Here is a 14,555-nt window from a genome sequence, read left to right as displayed (position 1 = left end):
GGTTTTTCTCCTCCAGATCTGATATGTAGGTTTTCCTGTTTGGAGAATATCCCTATGATTAGTTATTACTTGCATAACAATCGAGGTACCAATGTTTTACAGATGGTGTGACCCTGCTTGAGATGTCTGCACATGGACATCTTTTCTCAGGAAGGATGTTGTGAAGAAAAAAAGTCCCTAGGCAGCTGGAGGTAGGATAGTACATCAGAGAGTCACCCTCACTATGCTTGAATTAAGTCTTATACTGTCTTTTAGATGTCCACATTTGATCACTGTTCCAAGCTAAATGGTGTGATCCAGTAGGCTTCTGATATTTGTTGAATCATAGAATCATAGAATTGTTTTGGTTGGGAAAGATCTCTAAGATCATCACATTCAACCACTGTCCCAAAGTGCCATGGCCACAAGTTTCTTGAACACCTCCAAGTATGGTGACTCCACTACCTCTACTGACAGCCTATTCCAATGCCTGACCACTCTTTTCAGTAAAGATATTTTTCCTAATCTCCAAACTAAACCTCCCCTGACATAATTTCAGGCCATTTCCTCTTGTTCCATCACCTGATATTAGGGAGAATTTTCTCTGACTGTGCAAGCTATGAAATTGCAGGAATTCTGAACACTAGTCTGAAGCATTCTGTCAACTTTCCTGTGAGTAATGTTATTTATTGGATAAATATAGAATTAAACCATAATGATGACTGAAGAGAAAATAGGGTAAGAGACATCATAGACAAAAATCTATTGGTGAAGAGAGGTCACTGAATAAAATAAATTAATAAGGACTATCTTCAAGTCCTTAAGTCTCTGCAAGTTCCTGCATGATAGATGACAAATGCAGTTATTATAATGAGACTGTCATGATTTTTGTTTTAAAAATCGGCTATAATATAAGGAGTCATCTTAGCTACATTGGTTGATACAGATTAAGTTGATCAGGGGACATCAGCTAATACAGACAGATCTGGAATGACAAGAGTTATTCTCAAGTTCCCCTGTTGAAAAAACTGGTGCAGTAGTAGCAAAATCAATTAGTTAGCTCCAATATACATTGGCACATGTGCTGGAGGAATATAGAGGAACATAGGTCAACAAATTGGCCTGTAACATTTCTCCCAGAAGAAATTAATACTTTATATATCCCACTCTGCTTAATTAGAAAATCACAGAACTTTAGGGGTTGGAAGGGACCTCCAAAGATCATCCAGACTAACCCCCCAGCCAGAGGAGGATCACCTACACTAGGTCACACAGGAACACATCCAGGCAGGTTTGGAATATCTCCAGAGAAGGAGACTCCATAATCTCTCTGGGCAACCTATTCCTTTCCTCTGGGAACTTCCCCAAGGTCTCTTTCTGTAGTCTTCAGAGACTAGCTGACCTGTGAGTGGAGGCCATTCAACTGCTGTGAGGGGTTTTTGACACCATAGGTGGTAAGGCTGTGGCGAAGTCCTGGTCTAATGTGCAAAGGTCACTTTCTTCCACCGAAGACCTCAGTTCGCCCATGCCCAGAAATTACAACACACACTTAGAAAGCAAACAATCCTCCAAAAGTTATTTCTAATGATTGCAAATGAGCACTAATATCTAATACAGCACTCTAATTTTCCAGTTCCAAGTCCTACTCTAGCAGAATCCACCAAAACTGACTATGAAAAGCAAATACTTCTCTGTTTCAGAGAGATCCACACATGAAATCCCTCAAGGGACCCAACCTTTCTCAGACTGTCTTCAATAGCTCACAAATCAAAAAACACTGAGGGGAAAAAAAAGTTATAGATAATTAAAGTTTAGTGAATGCAGACTTACCCCAATCATTACAGAATGAGAGCTGAAAGACAGAGCTCTCCAAAGTGAATATATTCTTTATTGATTTGTATTTTGCTGATGATTAACTTTGTGAAACATCTGACTCTGCTAAATAAATAGTAATTAAATCAGTAACATGGTTTTCTTTTCACAATATTTAATGTTATGTTGCCAGCCTGAAACTCTACCTTAAATTTAACAAAAATGTTATGCCTAATGAAGAAATTGCATTTTCAATGACCACTCTATAAAACTCTGAACTTTGGTAGACCAAAGTTTAATTGTTGACTTTAATTGTTGACACCAATTAAATAAAGCAAGAAAAGTAATACAAAATGTAATTTATGACCATTTAGAACAAAAGTTAACGAATAGTTTTTGTATGGAGGGATAAAACACCCTGCTGCAGCCAATGCTTATCCTTTACAAAAAAAAAAAAAAAAAAGGAAGGATCTAATTTACAGAATTGTACCTTTGCACTTTACATAATCTCCTCCAAGTTTAGTGCACTGAGATACAGACAAAGCCCAGGCTGTCCTGCACTAGCACCTAACAATTAAACAAACAAACAAACAAACAAACCAAACCAAGGCAAAGAAGCAGGAAGGGAGGGTGAGGAGAAACAGCAAGAGGCAGAGAGAGGACTTACTCTGTGTCACTGTGGTGTCAGGCTGTTTCGCTCCTGTGCCCTGGGGCTTTCAGGCTGGAAGCCAGTGCAACGTCACAGCGAAAGCGCTGCCTACTCCAAGAAGTGGAGCACTCCACTGCATGTTTTCCAAACCTTGGATTTCCTTCTTACAGTGATTGCAAAACTTTCCCACAATCACTGATACAAAAGCTTTACAAAAAGAAGGCAAGTTTCTTCTGCTGTCTTTGCTTTGGCAGCCTACCTGCCAGCATACCAGTGGTGCCAGCCTCTCCTGGGAGGAACAACTTGTTTTCTTCACTCTTCTTTTTGCTTTTTCCTTTTTTTTTTTTTCCTTCAGCCCTGAAGTCAAAACACTAAAGCTGCTTTGAGCATCTTCACAAACACAGAGAGAATCACACAGAATGTTAGGGGCTGGAAGAGACCTTGAAAGATCATCCAGTTCAACCCCTCTGCCAGAACAGGATCACCTAGAGTAGGTCACACAGGAATGCATTCAGGCAGGTTTGGAATGTCTCCAGAGAAAGAGACTCCACAACCTCTCTGGGCAGCCTGTTCCAGAACCCTGTCACCCTCAGAGTGAAAATGTTTTTTGTTACATTCACGTGGAACCTCCTATGCTCCAGCGTGCATCTGCTGCCCCTTGTCCTGTCATTGGACATGACTGAGGAGAACCTGCACTGAGCAGAGCCTGGCTCTGTCCTCATGGCATTCACCCTTCACATCTTTATAAACATGAACGAGGTCACCCCTCAGTCTTCTCCAAGCTAAAGAGCATCAGCTCCCTCAGCCTTTACTCATGAGGGAGATGTTTCACTCCCTTCAGCATCTTTGTGGCTCTGCACTGGACTCTCTTAAAAAGTTCCCTGATGTCCTTCTTGACCTGAATGGCTCAGAACTGGACACAATATTCCAGACAAAGCCTCACCAGGGAAGAGTAGAGGACAGAGGAGAGCCTCACTATCCATGCAGAGGCTCATATAAAGAGCCTTGGAAAAGCAGGTTCACTTTTTCCAAGCATCTTACCTGCAGCCTCAGTAACTTGCCTTTGGTGAGGATCAGTAGAGGTACAAAAGGATAATTTAGCTTTTTAAAGGTCATGAAATGTGTATTGACATTTGCCAGTGTTTGGCATGGATCCTTTATGTCACACCCCCCTCAATGCAGATGTTCAAAAGGGCTACACCCTTGTGAAGACCTAAAGAGAAAGATATGCCCTCAGAAAATCACAGCCCGCCATCAGACCCTCTGCCTATTATAAATCAGAATCATTTAACACAGCCACAGGTAGTTCCTGCAGGTGCCAATAGGTGATTTGGGATAATGCAGCTAAGCCTCCAAGCTTCTTACAGACCAGCCAAACAAAAAGTAGCCCAGCTCTTCTATCCTGACCAACCACAAGTAGAAAATCATCTTTCAGGTCTAATAGGGCCCACACAGAGGGCAAACACACCTGTGTCTTCTCTGGAGCAGAACTATCCAGCACAAGGATGGATTCTGACCCAGAAGTCATTCCAGGTGCTGTCTTGAGAAATAGGGTTTGGTCATCTGATTGCATGTAACAGCACAGAGCTGGCTTTTGCAGAAGCCTGAATTACAGTATGATGATACTGCAAACTTTGTGGAAAAACATATGTGAACATTAGCCATGGGTCCCCTATTCATCATTGCTGCCAGCCTACAAAGCAGGGCAAAGGGCAGGTCTGTAGGAAAGGTAACTGCAAACCCATTGTCTGACGGGAGAAGAGGTAGAGTTCTTGACATGAGACACCCAGAAAAGTCCCATAAACACCTCAATGGATGTATTTTAAAGTTGAATGCAAGTTTATCTATAGAAGGTATGATACTTCTTGTAGCTGTTGCACACAGATGATATGACCTACTTATAAGGCAGCACTGCATGGATTCAGGGTAGACGCTTCCAGATGAGCCACTCAGTTTCTCTTTAGAGCCAGAGTAGGAAAAAGAAACATTTCCAAAGGTGTTATTGTTATTGCAATTGTAGTAGTTATTGTAGTTATTGTAATCTGCTGTAGATGTTTTACCTATGGGATGAAATGAACTCCAGGTGTGACTGTGGAAGAAGACTACAGCAAGATCAGCTTTTGGCAATGGAAAGTCAGGAGAGACGAATTCCACTCAAAAAGATTTTTGTCGCTCCCATTAAAAGGCTTCCATAGCTTTGTCAAACATCTCCAGTGCCTGTGACAGCATTTGCCATCATGCCTGTCTGTGCAACTCCCTTGTGATATGGCAGCTGATAACAGATGAGGGAAAGGCCCTTGTAATGGAGGGATAGTCCTGGTGAGGCAAGCCACAGCTGCCACATCCTGGCCAGCCCACTAGCCCATGCTGGCAGAGAGCAGCATCAGCCGCACAGATCAGTGCCTCCACAAGCCCCAGTGTGGGCTGTTGTGTCAGCCAGCAGCCTGACAACTGGCTGTATGTCAGTGTGCCCACTGGGAACCTGTTCTGCAAGGCCTGTGGGAGCATGGAAGCTCAAAAACAGGAAAGCAGGTCACCAACAAGGAAACACTTGTTGCAGCTGATGAAGTGTTGCTGCTTCCTGTGTGACCCAATGCTGTCTGTGGCAGGCTGGCAATGGCAGGCATTCAGAAGTGGGTGCAAGAGCCTCTGTGAATGTCCCTAGGAATAGCCCTAACACAGGGAGCTGCCCCTCATGCCTAAAGCAGGACATGGTGTCCCTGATGTGATGCGTCTGGGTGGCTGCACATCAATGCCCTCAGTGTGTTATGAACTTCATCAGAAGGGTGCAAGATATTCTTTGGCTGAGGACAAGTAAGGACATTGAGAGCTAGTGAGCTGGTGTATGTTCCCATGCTCAGCCAGCCTGTTTCTCCAGGAGCTTGTTGTGTATGGTAGTCACCTAAGAAAGCACAGAAGTTTTAGGCTTGGCCTCCTGCCATGTAGAGATAAACCAGAGGGCAGCTCCTGCTCAAGAGGCTGCCCATTCAGACCCGCATCCTGTTCATCAGCAGAGGAAACGCTGTACAAGGGGAACCGACTTGTCGTGGGTTTAGTTGCGCTCAGTTGCACTGATTGAGTTTTACTGCCAAATAGAGCCCCAGCCTGAAGCAGCACAGTCCAAAGTGCCAAGCCAGCAGCCTAAAGATCACATGGTGTGGCTGTGTCAGGCCTGACGTGGCTGCAAGACCAAGGCTCAGAGAGCTCACTCTGCAAGACACACCGTGGGTTTTCTTAGGAGTAAGTAGAAGCAGAGACAGAAGGGACACAAATTCTGATAGATTGGTCTCCATGAGTGCTGAAACATGAAAGGACAAGATGTGAAAGAAGGGGGGTGGGGAGGAAGGAAGTTTATCTTCTGCTTTTAGAAGCATGATTTCTGCAGAAGGTGTTCCATCTTCTTTACACCAAGTTTTCACCTTCTGGAAAGGTGCACAGAAGATCTGGCATTGCTATGCTATCATGGTGTTGCTATGCTATCAGATGACCTTACTTATTAATTTAAGTTTCTTTATGTCCCAAGAGGAATTAATAAAGCAAAGATACAAGTGGTAAAATAATTTCAGAGTGCTGTTCCATGAGAATTTTCTCCTGCACAGCTTCATTTGGCAACTGTCCACAGATCTCCTGAAAAACCGGCGCAATCTAACTGTAGTAAGGGAATTTTCTCCCCAAGAATAGAGCCCCATGAGTATTCATATGTAAAACCTTGAATAATAGTACTAGAGGAGGTGTGTTACTGATCTCTTCAAACTGTAAGACATACTATATGTGTGTTCATATGGAAAACAGTATGAAAAATAACAAACCTTGAAAGAATAGACAAAAGTTATTTGAAGTCACATAATTTCTTGCTAAGATAGGCAGCATATGCTTTGAATTTAGATAAAACTTGTGCTTGAATTAATTAGTCTTCTGAAAAATAAAAGGGTATCTCAAAAAAATCAAGTTCTGGAAAGTTTTAATGCATGGCTTCCAGCCTGACATTTCAGCACCCGAATAAAGGAATTGTTTAGATACAATCCACACTTATAAATAAAACAGCACAGGATTTGGATAGTCCACACAAACGTACCTGGAATGCTTTTAAAGCTACGAAGCAGAAGTCTAGCTACCACAGACAAGCTTCAGAAAAGGAGTGCCCACCTTCAATGTATGCCATTGGAATTCAACTTTTACAACTATATTTGTGTGTGAGTTGTATTAAATGTGACCCTAACGAACTGATGGGGAAAATTAGCTTCATAAAAATCACAGCCCTTTTTGCCACAGAAAACTTCTACTGAAAGAAAGCAAAGAATCAGCTCTACAGTGGAATACAAATCAAAAGAAGTCATCAAGTGCAGTAGTGCTGATGTATTTCTCAGGTCAAGGTTTCTGTTGACCTCTCTAAGCTCCAGCTCAGAGTAGGAGATACCCACTGCCTGTGCCAGCTCTGCAGGAGTGCAAAAGGTGCCCAAGGCAGAGGACTGGGAGGAGGGTAGCTGTGCCCTCATGTGCAGAGCTCCAGTGGAGAGAAACCCTCTGTGTGTAGTTAACCCTGGGCACTTCCAGTAACATACCTGGCACAAGGAGTGCATTTTCAATCTCACAGATCACAGGATGTTAGGGGTTGGAAGGGACCTCCAAAGATCATCGAGTCCAACCCCCCTGTCAGAGCAGGACCATAGAATCTAGCATAGGTCACACAAGAAGACATCCAGATGGGTCTTGAAAGTTTTCACCTCCCTGTGGATGATAAATTAATTCTCTGCTGGCAAAATGAGTGGAACCCTCCTGGGCTCCAGCAAATGTGATCAAAAGTCAGGGAGAACTCTTGTAAGCATGATCATAGAATCATAGAATCAACAAGGTTGGAAAAGACCTCAGAGATCATTAAGTCCAAACTACAATGATCACTTTTGCTTACCGAAGTAATTGGTATTTAAATGCTATCTAGCTCTTGCATTCAAAAATACAATAATAACTTAAGGTATTGCTAAGTTATTCTCAAGGAGTTTTTACTATGTGAAAGAGGAATTATAGGAGGAACATCTCAGTACAGGTTTGTTTTTACATATAAACTTACCTTCAGTTTTCTTTAACACAAAGAAATCTCGAAGCACTTTTCTAATGTAAGACTATAATTACTTACATGACTCAAGGGGGTTATTACTACTAAATGTTGTTTTTAAAGGCATTACAGAAAACTTATACATTTCATGCTTCCACTTAAAAAAGCACTAGATGTGGAAAGCTTCAAGGAAAAAACATTTCCTAATTTCACCTGGCTCTTCCAAGGAAGGCAGCTTTTCTCACAGATACTTTTTGAAACACTGTTTTATGTAAAGTTTGGGGCTTTAATAAAATTATGCCTGAAGGATTTTTCAAGCATGAATTGCAGTAATTGGTTTGGAGGGAGCAGGGGTATTTTGTACATGAGGAGTATCTAAAGTAAACGTATTGTGAACAAAAACTATCGTGCAGCATAACCTCAGGCAAACATCCAATGGAAACTTCTTCCACTAAGGAATGTATAAAGGTATTTTCTTCTACAGTCTGCAAAAAAAGTCATAAGTGGCCTTAGTGGTAGAGTTGCAAACACTGAAAAGGCAGTGTTTTGGTGTTCCACTCCAGGCAGCAGCATGGTGACCCATGGTTCTTTTTTGGGGGAGAGAGAATTGGTTTTTGGGGGTTGTTCGTTTTGTCTTCTGTTTGTTATTTGTTTTCTTGCTTTGCTTTTGATTTTTATTTGGTGGGGGTTTTGCTTGTGTTTTGGTTGTTGTTGTTTGGTTTTGATCATTCGTTTGTTTTGGAAAAGCAAAAATAGGAGTCCCTGAAAAAAAAAACACCAAAAACAAAAACCGTTTCTGACATTTAGTCTGTGTAACTGACTGAATGTCAGAATGGTCAGTGACAACACAGCTTGCAGGAAAAAAACATGGTTATCTGATTTTTTGTTTTGTAAATGACACAAACTATAGAAAAATCTCTCAGGTAAAGTAATCACACACTATCAAAATATAGGAAGGACTTGGTTAAAGCAGTGCTGGAAGACCTTTTTCAAGGTAATAAAGAAATACACCAGTCAAGAAACAGCTATCAGAACAAAAGGATGTTCATTAGATGAGCATCACACAAAATTTTTTTGCATTTTTTGGGACAAATCATAAGGTACTGGGTATGTAAGCAAGGTACAGGCTTCATTTAGGGAGTTTGACAGAAGAAAATACCTGAAGAAAGTAAAAACAACAAAGAGGAAAAAAATTGAATGAGAAGCTGTATATCAAAATTAAAAATGAACAAAATAGGATGTCTGTCACATACAGGGAAATGTTGTAAGACAGTAAAATTAACAGGGTATAAAACAATCTCCAGAAAAGTAATGAAAGCCAAGCCGTCTAGATTTAAAAATTAGACTTGACAAGGATTAATAAATGTGTGCCAAGAAATAATCTTTTATTGGTCATAGTGTAATTTATTTACTATATTGGAATTATAAACACCAGAGCACTAAACCAATATGATCAGGACTAGAATTAGAGGTCCACATTGTTCTTATTTGTTTGTTAGGCCACCATCACTACCTACCTTCTCCAGAATGAGAACTTTATAAACAGGTGGTAGTTCAAACCCCCTTTGTTAGCCCAAGATTCCTAGTTGCAGTTTATAGTGCAAGTTACTCCTGAGCCAGGTGCACCAGATACTCTTCCCCCTGCTGTGGTGGAGATGCCAGAGACATCAGCTGCAGTACCCTCTGCCTATTGCCCTCCTTTTCTGGTTACCACAAGCAACACTTTTATCACAGAGAGTTTTCTGCCAGCCTGAGACACTTGGGAAGCAGCTTTTCTTCTCAATCAAAGCCAGGTCACACACCAGAGGTGTGCTGCAAATCCAAGCTGACCAAGGCCAATTCATCCTGCTGCAGAGCACACTGGTGTCTGGCAAAGCCTCTAGTGAGGGATAGAGGTAAGTACCTGATTATAAAACCAAAAGCAAACGAAAAATGATGATGAACCTTTTTTTCCCATAGAGTTGTCTAGATTAGGGGATTATTCCAGCACTCATTGCACTTGCTAAATGTTATGAGCAGGTATTACACCTTGGCTGTTGCCTGGCTGCCTTGGTCTGATTTCCACAGCAACCGCTATCTTCTGCCTGCCATCCCTTAGTACAGCAACACTAAGTAAGGATCACTGCATCCTGGAGTTACCTGGATTCCATGCAAACACAAGCCAAACCAACCCTCTTCTCCTTGTGGCATTTTTTTAAACTAATGTTACATGCAGACAAATCTTGGTGCTCCCTCTTCCCTCCATTTAGAGAAGACGCTGTTCAGTGAGTTTGTGATAATGAACGTGTAAAGGAGCACTGACAGCTCACCTTTCACTTTGGGGCATTCAGGCCTTTGAATTTCACAGAGTAATTCCCTGTTAGTCATCTCTACATCTGGAAGAATGACTGAGCTGTAGCCCAGTAAAGTAGGGGAGAGGAAGGTACAAGTCATCCCAGCAACAAAGAATGGTTGCAATAGCTCACCCTTACTACTAAAGCCACCTAAGTATATGGCAGAAAGTTTCCATATGATATAGATTTCTTTAGGATTTATCAGCTAATAGTGAGAAGCAAAACAGCTCTCCCACACCTATCACACTCTTCGTCTCTCCAGACATTTACTGAAGTCATAATTCTTTTTTAACAATATCACTGTCTGCTGCCATGGAGCGGTGTAATAGCAAGCTCACAATGTTCATACAGAAATAGGATTTGGAGAAATCTAAGCTCTTCTCTACCTACCACTGCCTTTGCAAATTAATGCAGAAAAAAAATACACTGGACCTGAAGTCTCTGACTGTGAGAAAAGTTCACAGATGTATCAAACCTCTGTTGCTCAGGCCTAGTCTGAAGTGAAAACATAATAAAACAAAATGAACAGAGAAAGTTGGAAATGATGAATAGTTTTGTGTTTGGTGTGTTTGAGTTTAGAAATAACTTCTCTAGCACTCAGGACAGGATTTCAGAAGCCAGACTGCTGTATAGAAGGAATTAAAAGAGAAGTTGCTTATCGTGATGCCTGAAAAATAGAGTGCATGAACAGCACAAGTGGTCTATCTCTGTGTCTGTGTGCATGCATATATACACCTTGTTAGGAATATTCCTGCAAGCTCCTAGTCATAAGTAGAAGTAAGTAATGAAGTAGTAGTGGTGCTGCAAATGCTAGTATCCAGTTATTCAGATTCTCCAGGAGAAACATTCCAAGTTAAAATGTAGTATGGGAGGAGGGGAAAAAAACAAACCTAAAACCTCAAAAATAAAGCAGGGCTGGAAGTCATTTGAAATTCTGAAACTTTCCACATAAACTTAAGCTTGTATTATATATGGGTTTGTCTTTATATCAGAAGGTTTTCTTGAGATTGGTTTACTACCTGCAAAAGAAAGAAAAATCACCCTGTACCAGACAATGGGCACTTGCCTGCACTCTGGCCTTCCAGAGAGCTGCCTGGAAACAATGGTAACAGCAAAGGTACAGCATGAACTGGGCCACTTTGTCTTCATTAACCGCAAATGAGAAGTAAGTTTGTTTCAGAACTTGTTTTGGAACCATTTAAATGATAGTATTATAAAGCCAGGCAGCCTTTACACAAACACAGAGGGTCAAGGCACTTTAAAAAACAAAACCTTTGTACTGAAATTTTTCTCTTTTTTTTTCGTTTTTTTTTTTTTTTTTTGACACCACCATTTCTCACCTCTAGTGGGCTTTCTGCCCTCCAAGTGGGGACCTTCCTCAAATGCTGCCCAAGCTGTAAGGATCCTCCAGCAAGCTGCCACTCATGGTCACATGCATGTCTGCCCTGAGCAAATGATGTTTGTATTCCCAGAGCACCTCTGCTGGAAATTACCAGGCATATATTGAGCTTCTGGCATGGAGCTACTGAAGGGTCTGCTCTTGAATGGACATTAGGCATTGCAATACCTAAGATTTCACCTTCTAAAGGGATCTACTGGGGTTTGCACTGTGATTTAAGCCTCCCATGACTTAAGAAATCTATGCCTTTGACTCCCCAAACAAAGCAAGAGAGGGGCAATTACCTAGTAATTTTCCACATTCTCAGAGAAAGTCCTAAACAATGAAAGTTCAAAATCCCAGCTAGCATAACTGGGAACACTTTATACCTTATTAAGAAAGGAAAAGGCTAACAACAATTCTGTAAAAAAAAAAAAAAGGCATCAGTAGCCAAGAACATTTTGCTGGATATATCCAGTTTTTATCGCATGGCCAAACTTACATTAACTAAAAAGTGATTTGGCTTTTTTTTGCGTGCCAAATCTCATTCCAGGTATGCTCAGGGTGTTCCTCTCTCCATGTGCACAGGCTGAAGTAGCTCCTGATACTATGAGGCTTGCCTGGGTGAGAAGAGCCTGTAGGGAGGAGTTATCTGCTAATACTCAGCTTGAGATGGAAAGGACTGATAAAAGCCCTGTAATTGAAATGACTGAAAAAGAAAGCGAACTTCAGCTGCCAGTGATGTTGTCCCAAACTGTATTCAGAAGCTATACATGTTAACATGGCACATTTCTATCACAAACACAAAGCCAGCATTTATATCCTAAATCAAACAAGTCACACCCTCAGCCAAATTATTCTGTCATGATGGAGCTTTGGTCACCACAACTCCCTTATGCTCACTAATTAAAATCAACATGCCAGGTAATATTTTCTTCCTCCCAATGACCAATTTTCTCTCCCTCCCCAAAAATATGTATACCTATAGCTTTAACAATATGCATAATGAGAAAGCTTTATTTGTGGGTCAAGAATAAGTTTCAGTTCTCAGAGTCAGAAGCAGCAGGGAGTTTATACAGGACAGAAATTTTTAGGATATATATAACACTGACTTCTAAAATACCAAGAGATTTAGAAATGAAGTAGCTGATGAAATTAAGAGGTGATATGGAGAAAAAAATGTAAATAGATAAAAAAAAAAAAAAAAAAGCATAGGCTGGACATGCACAAAGATGTGCTTTCTGCAAAGTATAGCCAGGTTTTGGTAAGATATTGAAGACCTCATTGTTATTTCTTTGAAAATGGTGGCCCAGCACCTGATCAAAAACCCTAGAGGAAGACCAGGGTTCATTACAAAAGACAGCGAGTACAAAATGCTAGGTAAATACATGTGTGAAGTTTGAGTACCATGGTCTTTAAAACACCTTCAAGATGATTTCACAGGTCACATTGGCAGAAGAAGAAACATCAAGTATATGCTTCTCAGTGTCCGGCAGTATCTGCATCCAGGAACAAGCACTCGTAAGTTTAAGGGCACCCTTTACTGAGTTGAAAATTCAGTGACAAAGAAACATGGTTGATTGTATTGTGAAAGCCATCTCCTTGGCTCTCAGGCACTCAGAAAACAAGTGCACCACCCATTTTTCATCATTTGATATTGGACTAAATCAGTTCTAGATATTCATATGCTACTGCTTTACAGAAGACTTTACACTTACTATTACTTCTGTTTGTATTAATCCCATTTGCAGCTCATGCAGCCCACAATACTGATGCACGTCTTGGTGAGCGGAACACCAGATGAGGATCAGCCCAAACTTTCAAGCATAGTGAGTAGCATCTGAGTACCTACTGTAACCCACAGCAAGTAGCCACTGTTCAAATGAGTATGACAAGGGTGTCAGCTTGGGACTCAGTCTTGAAATGTCTCACATCACTTACCAACAAACATCAATGAGGCCACTCGTCTTTAAGTTAAGCTAGTGCTTAAATATTTTGCTGAATCAAGGTCAGCATCCTCAAAACTTCACAACATCAAGCCTAAAGTTTGGTGTTACATTTGAACGAGTAGCTCCAAGACTTTTTTCCTCACCTTCCAAACTAATCCTAGGACTGGCTGTTTTACAAGGCATGGCATAAGGTTTTATGATTACTACTTTGGAGTGACCTGCAGTCTTTGTTTCCTGATTTTGCTTTGAGGTAAGTTATGTTCCCACCACAGACTTATGGCAAAAAACCTTTCTACATGGCTGCCATCCATCAGTCATCTCCTCAGCCAGCACCATCTAAGTTGATAAACAGTCTGAGTAGCAGGCTAATGACTTCAAAGTGTCTGGTGAAGGTGGCCTGTTTCACTCATACATTCTCAAAGAGATGAACTGGAACAATTTTTTAAAAAGTTAATATATCTACTAAAATGCTAAATTTAAAACTTGGAAACTTCCATTTCACAACACAGTGAGTTAAGTAGGCCTGAGTCTGGCAGTGGTTCATTTAAATGGCACAGATTTGCCTGCCTAACAAAGCCCTTTTGTTTCCTGCAGCTGTGAAACCTCAGTGCCCTGTAACTTTTCATGTTTCCCAGGTTACCTTGGCACCAAACTGTGACTAAATGCCTGGAGAAGATTTTTAACTCTAGCTTTAGAGGAATATAATATCCACAAGGAAGAAAAATGTCTTCAAGTAAGTGCCTCATGGTAGCAAGAATAATATTGAAAATGAGTTATGCTTCAAATGTCCACAAAGCTTCTGGAAGAATTGTGCTCTGTTCCATTACAGTCTGCACCTGTTCCCCTTCCTCATGTTATACCTGCTCAGCTCTACCATCCAATGTGAAGGGTGGAAAGAGCTGTGACATCTTTTCAAAAGAATTAATTGTAAGGACCTCCTGTATTTGAATCAGAGAATCATAGAATACCAGGTTGGAAGATCATCTAGTCCAGCTTTTCTTGAGCAAAAATACAGTCATATTTAAACTTCTGTTCTGTGGGAAGAAATGGATCTTTCATCTTTGATTCCATGAGGGCAGGAAGCAATTCCAAGCACATACATATTTGGTGTTAATAAAAGACCTTAAAGTAAAGTATAATACAACTTAACTAACATAACTACTTTGGGGAAATAGCCTTCCCATTTTTTGGTGGCTGTAGAAGGTCTCAGGTGGATAAAAAGGGAGTAAGTCTATGTCATCTACCTTTGAGATGGGTAGGAAACTCTTGAAAGTACTAAAGCATTGGTCTACAGTAAAGTCAAAGCTCCCTTCAAGCCTTATGCAGTAGGGAAGAATAATCAGAAATTTTTAGTTTTTATTTCCAACAGCCATAATAAAAGAGCTTGAGAAATTACTGTATG

Source organism: Indicator indicator, chromosome 14, assembly GCF_027791375.1.
Source record: "Indicator indicator isolate 239-I01 chromosome 14, UM_Iind_1.1, whole genome shotgun sequence".
Taxonomy (NCBI): Eukaryota; Metazoa; Chordata; class Aves; order Piciformes; family Indicatoridae; genus Indicator; species Indicator indicator.
The sequence above is the reverse complement of the archived record's forward strand: the minus strand, read 5'-3'. Positions refer to the sequence as shown.